This window comes from Saccostrea cucullata, unplaced genomic scaffold (assembly GCF_032062105.1).
Source record: "Saccostrea cucullata isolate Sc308-1 unplaced genomic scaffold, CSIRO_AGI_Scuc_v1 ctg14676, whole genome shotgun sequence".
NCBI classification, from domain to species: Eukaryota; Metazoa; Mollusca; class Bivalvia; order Ostreida; family Ostreidae; genus Saccostrea; species Saccostrea cuccullata.
The window spans coordinates 522-7,440 of record NW_026918839.1 but is presented as its reverse complement, the minus strand read 5'-3'; the positions used below and the strand labels follow the sequence as shown (position 1 = coordinate 7,440).

The following is a 6,919-nucleotide window of genomic DNA, read 5'->3' as shown; positions in this document are numbered from 1 at the left end:
ATTTTGAACATAACTTGAAATACTATCCAGAGTAGATGGCACTGCTGCAAGGATTTAGGTAACCAAGGGGAAAATATGTATACACTATAACAATTTTCTTTTATGAAATTGTTACTGCATTAGGCCTTGACTTTGTTCAAAATAATAATTTTCATATCTATTTTTTTATAACATTTCCCATTTAAAATTTTTTTTGGGAATGTGCTTTAATCAGCGGGATTATCAGCTTATGCCAGGGGGTATTTTGTTACAACCCTCGGGGGCCCCGCCGGTCAGCTTGAATCATCCCTTAACAAACCTGATAGTGATGCCCCCCTATGGTTTGCATCCCCCCACTTCTTCTTTGTTTAAATCTGCATTGCGCCGTGCAGAACGTTTTAAAACCCAAACGATTTTACTGACCAACAGAATGATGTTCGCTTGCATTTTTTTTTACGAGGACATGGTTTAAGTGTGTTACGAAATAAAAAAAGCTTGAGATGATAAATTTCCCTTTTAAAGGGAAAGGCGAGAAAGTGAAGATGAACGGGGGAAAAAATTGGCATGTTCTCTGGATGCATTGTCAAAGTGCATGGTAAGAATCTAATGCAGCTTTAACTCGTTTTTTTAAGTGTTTCGGAAATTACGTATACTGTTACTGATCTCGTTATTTTATATTTCTCCATAATCGTGAAAACCAGATAATCATTTATGGAATGAAAATGCACTTGCTACTGTATATTCATCAAAGGCGCGCGGGAAAATTGTTTTCACTTTTCAGTCATTGGTATATATCATACGATATGTACAGTAATATTTATTGTTAATTTCTTTGTCTAATTATGTTGTGCTTTCTCCGCTGATCCTTGATGATAAAAAAAACTTGACAATGGGATTAATCCCCCCCCTAATTTCAAATCGGGAGAATCGGATATTATCGCTTTCAACTCGGAAGACGCGATCAACCAATGAAAAACCACGCACTTTGTTATGTCCCTTGAGGGAGCTCTTTTATGTTAAGAGGTAAATTAAATCGTAGTGATTGTAAACATTGCAATGTAAATGGCAAAGTCGAAGTGTGTAAAAAATGGGGACATTGATTGAAACGTAAAAGAGATCAAATTTAAAAATTGAATAAAATTATGATAATAAACAAGACCTCTCTCTATATAAAGTAAATAATATATGTATGAAATTTTGAGAGTCTTTTTTCTATCAATGTGTTCAAACTGTAAAACATCATTAGGGTGTACGTGTTTTAATAATCTATATTACCGCGGCCATGGCATTAATAAATTATATTCATTTAAATGCAACAAAAAACTCAAATATATTAAGTGTACTTTAATTTCAAAAGGAAAAAAGGGATGCTCACCACTTAAGGGGGATGTGCGGCCACCTTTAGTGCAGTGAGAACAAAATGTAAACATTTCTTCAAATGGCTAAAGTACATTATATTTTGATCAAATGTTAAACCCTTATGATAAAGATACAATAAATATGCATAACTGAATGCATGTTGTGCATATATAATCTATACTTTTGCAGAAAAATGCTTTTGATATGCTCCTTAGAACTGCGCAGCTACAGAATTCAGCAGAGCCTTAAAAAATCCAAAAAAATACGCAAAGTGTGCATTAAAGTTCTTTCTACAACCATTTGTTGAGAAAATGTCTAAATTTTGCACTTTTAAATGATAATTTTAAGTTCAAAACAAGGTATCGTTGTCTTCAAAAAGAGTGTAAAGAACCCTGAAAGTAGTTCATTGATAGCAGCACGTGGTCTATTTTTAGCACAGAATTTTGTTTTCCAGATATCTTCTTAATATGGAGGGACATAACAATCTTTAAATGTAGAAGAGAATTACAATTGCAAAATATTTCAAGTAATATGAACACTTATAAAAGAGGAATTGTGTTATAGTGTGGCTTGAAGTAATTTATTTAGTATTATTATGAACAGTTGTTAAATAGTGTACGTATTGAAATAAACTTTTTGATTCCAGGTAAGGAAAAATGAGCACCATCAAAGTTAATATTAAGAGTTTGTTTAGTTTGCCACAGATAACTTATAATATCTTATCAAAAGTTTAATTATCACTAATGAAGCACAAAGAAATTAAACACATAAAATCGATATGAAAAACCTTGTGTTAGTATCTACTAGTAGGGGGTGATCAAAAAGTTCTCGAACTTTTCTATATCTACAAAACCACAATTTTGATTCGAAACAAATTTGGTGCACACTCAGGTTCTATAAATAGCATATGCTGAATAAAGTTTAACTCACAATGTGAAAATGAAGTCATTATGATGGCATTTTTGACGAAAAATGGTTGTCTCAGTGGAACTCATTCAACAAACACTAAAATAATTATGGTATATCTTAAAACTGCCTTTGAAGTAACGTATAAGAATTTGTTCATAGTTTTTAAGAAAATGACTTTCCTAATAATTCAATCAATGATTAAGACCGTTTTAGTGAAGGGAAGGCAGATGGTTGAATATGATACTTGTTATGTTGCCCGGTGAAAGCAAGTTTGAAAAAGGGGGTTTTTTTTTAATTAAGCATTGCTATCAAAAATCTCCAATTTACACTTGAATATTTCAACAATAATATAACTATCAAATACCTAAATATCGTTTACTTTTGATCACCCCCCCCTTTATATACTCCGTCAAATAAACATTTACAATTTTCATTACAGCGGAGCAACATTTAAAAAGGAATAAAATCATTCAGAGTGGGTTAGGGGATTTTAAAGAATAGTTTTTTTTTTTATTTGCCCATTTTGCAAGCATATTAATACTTCTTATCTCAATTTTAAAGAGTAAAGAAAAAAAAAACAACATAATTAAATATTTTATCCATCTTTATAATGAAGTTTGGTGGACCTCCCAACTCAGGGAAATTTTATTGGGTCCGTATTTATGGGGAGAAAAAAAAACCTTAAAATTTAAACATATTTGTTGACGGAAGAAAAAAAAATTCTGTAATTGGAAGTAAAATAAAATTGAGTCGGGCCATTTTTAGGCAGTAGATCGGGAGAGAGGGCAACCAAAAATTTTTACAACAAATGGTCTTATAAGGCTGGTACATGTTTCCCTCACATACTTAGTAATGCAAAATTTTTTAATCTTTGGGACTATTTTGAAAAAAGAACAAATAGGATTTTCGGAAGGGGGGGGGGGGGGGTTTTTTATTTTTTTGGATATAGACATAAAATTGCAATGGATCTTTGTTTGCAAACATTGTGATTGCTTCTAAATTTAAAAAAAAACAACTCAATATATTTTATCAAGCTTCGTATGTTCAATGAGCGAGAGCTTACAACGTAGTCAACATAATGAGACATGATGGTTTTTATGTCCAAAAATTATCCATACGATGTGTTGGTCATTGCAAACAATCAAGCTATTTATGGAGGTGCCTGAAGTAAATCCTTTAACTTCCTATTTTTTTTCTATCTAACTGCTAAACAAAATAGACATGTGCACCAACTTTTCGAATGTAAGACATGTAATTGCAATTTGTTTTTCATGCACCGCATATTGTTTAACATTTTCAAATTAAATGCTAAGCATCCTCCTTGCAGTGCCCCATTTCAAAAAAAACTTCTACCGCCACAAAAAAAAGACCCGACGTAAACACATATGTTCAGGGCAATTTTTAAGCTTTTTTCTTGAGTTTTTAAAAAAACCAACAAATTATCAAGACTTGTTCCACGAAAAATTAAATATAATCATGGAAATAAACGCATCTATCTACAGCAGATATATGCACATGTCAACCACGTGCTCAGTGTATTAATATTAACTGGAAAATGGCTATGAACAGAACAGTTTTTCCCGATTTGCTGGATGGGGTTAAATTCGCGTTTTTTAATTAATCAGACGAAGCGATGCAACAAATAAAAGTAGTAAGTAATATTACCTAATGATTATTACTTAGTAATTTCTTGTCTTGATGTTATTATGGTCGCATTTATTCTAAAATCAATGTTATTCAACTCTGTGTGACAGAGGAATGGCGGACGAAATAAACACATGGCCCAGGAAGACACACATATGAAAAATCAAATTTTCAAGAATTCTAGATAATGACAAAAAATAGTGAAACAAATGGTTGTAGCCATATTATCAATGAATTAAACTAACACCATTTTCAATGCATTTTTCATCTCGTGAATGCTGTAGCTGCGCAGTTCTACCATGAATAATTAACTCCTAATTAAAACCAAAAAAACTTAATTATTTACTAATTTTGGTCTCTAACAGTAGGTTACTAGTGCATTAACACTTTGAGTAAGTTTGGGCTAGTTTAGACGAGTATTAAGCGAATTCTTGGCATTTCTTATTTCACACTAGACTAGATCCAATTGGCTTGTACATCCCCCTTAAGAAATATATACATTTGATTTTTAGAAACTGAAGAACTTCTCAATGAAGAGGCCATTAAGGAGAAAAGAAAATCTTCGAGGGAAGCATTATAATACCAACGAAGAGAGAGTGGAGGCCCTGATTAATTATTTTAAGATTCGTGTGAATAAAGCTGAACATCAGGAAAAAAATGGAAAGCGAGAGAACAGCAACAGAAAGAGCTAAAGAGAGCAAGGAACAGGATCTGGAACTGAGTCCAAAGAAAAAGAAAAAAAATCAAAAAGAAAATGAAAAAGGGAAGAAAATGGATCATAAAAAATAAAAAACGGGAAAAGGGAGAAAAGCAAAGACAGCAAAGGAAATAAATCAGGAAAAGAAGATACGAAGGGGAAAGCTCTGAATCCAAAAGAAAAAGAAAAACAAGTGAAAAAGGCAGAAAGTAATGTCGAATTATTAGCTGCAAAAGAAATATTAGCATCTTCTTTGTGCAGTCAATTTGGAGATCTCCCAGAGAGGGCTTCCTCACCTGCTGGAAATGAAGATACACCTCTGACATCCACTTTTTTTGGTCACCCAGACTTAACAAATACCAGTAGCCAGTTGGACTTAACTATTCAAGAGGACAGGCCCTTAGAGAAATCTAATACACCTGGTAAATTCCTATGCATGTTTTTACATATATGACAATGTTATTTACTCTTGATAATTTATAGTATATTACTTGATTTTTTTTTTGTCTACAGCAGTTCCACTACCAGTAGAAGTAGTTCAACTCTTTGAACTGATGCTTAAACCTAGTGTGCAGGACTACATGCAGGCTGTTGTAAAACAATTCAAGTCTGGACAGTCTGAAAGTTGTGTGAACTCCCAGGTAAAGTATTCAGTGGTCAGACATTATATAAACATCTTGCTATCTGGAACGTCTACATACATATATTCATAACTATCTCTACATTCTGTTTTCATTATTTGTTCAGATGGCAGACAGATCATATGTAACTTTGGACCAGGAGATCAGGATGCCTCCAATGATCACACAAACATGGACTCCATACACAAACTACACACAGCCACCACCATGGTCCACACAGGACACCTGCATATCAGAACAAACACCACAGACAACACTTGACTTACCCACACTCAAAACACCAACAAAGCAAAGTACAGCAGACAACACACAGTTTCAACATTTCACAACCTTACAGGATAACAATGTCAACTCAACTCCTCAGAGCTTTATGGCAACCCACATTACTCTACCACAGAACACACAAACACAGTCTTTACAGAGCACAAACATAGACCCACTGTATATGACAAATACAATTCCATTTGAAAATGATACTAGTCAGTACAGAACACAAATACACTTCAAAACACAGTCACACAGCCAGTACAGAACATGACCTTGATGTGGCTCAAAGCACCACATCTCCAATATTTCACAACAAAATACCCTGCCAGCTACTCCGTACCCTATCAGCTACTCCAATACCCTGCCAGCTACTCCAAGGAGATCTCCCAGAAAGCATGCCTCATCAACAGAGGATTCTGATAGCCATGTGAGTAAAACTTTCTCTCTTTTATACACCATTTAAATAATGTCAAATTTAAAATGGTTCCAATTTTCTGAGTTTGATTTTTTTCACGTTAGCAGTAATTAGTATTTAAGAAATAAGCAATTTACTTTCAATTGATTGATTGCAGATGACAAAACTCCTTGCTCATCAGAACTTGAAAGTGAGAAGGGAGTCCTTGAGAAAAGGCCAAAGATGCTGCCAAAAAGGCCCATCCTACAAATATGGCGTTTACTTTGACGGCCAAACTTCTATAGGCCATATTCTCCTGGGAGGAATTGGCATCCAGCAGGGGTCAAAGGGCTCAAATCCAAAAAAGGGGGGAAAGACCCGTTTTGGAAATTCCAAAATGGACGTCTTTAAAAAGGGACAGACATGAATAACATTATTTCTCTTAACTTCCTTATTAATCATTTTATCTTCAGTGATGTTAAAAATTGCAATGATAAAATCAAGGCATTTCACAAGTAGTAATTCTGCATGTACCTAAAAATATCTAAAAATTACATAACTTCAAATTTTGAAAAATAAAATTTAGATGATTTTTTTTTTTAGAATATGTATCCATCTGGTGCAGTAGAACAATGGATCATTTTCCAAAAAAGCGTTAATGATGCAGTGACAGAGCAGGTGTGTATGCGAGAAAAAAAATAAAGAACAAAGGAAAAAAACCTGAGGATAAATAGAGGCATTAAGTACACATGAAATTGAGCTCTTATTTAATGCTAAACATTAGGACTACAAGTAAAAGATTTCTTGAAATATCTAAATGCCATTTAGAGTTGAAAATAGATAGTATTAACTAAACTTTTGAAGTCAAATGTAGCTAAAGTATAAAAAAGTTAATAAATAATTTCTAATGTTATATTTTATATTGTTATTTTTGTACAGATTTTTAGGCGGAATCTTTAAACAATTTTAGAAATTTTCTAAAGTCCCCTAAATTGTCTAAATTTCCCCCAATGCGTTAGCAGGAATTTT

The 6,919-nt window shown here is 33.3% G+C and overlaps 1 pseudogene; it reads left to right on the top strand.

Annotated features, from left to right (window-relative positions):
- The first annotated feature begins 409 nt into the window (after positions 1–409).
- LOC134272055 (uncharacterized) lies at positions 410–6,624 on the top strand (annotated as a pseudogene).
- Positions 6,625–6,919: the final 295 nt, after the last annotated feature.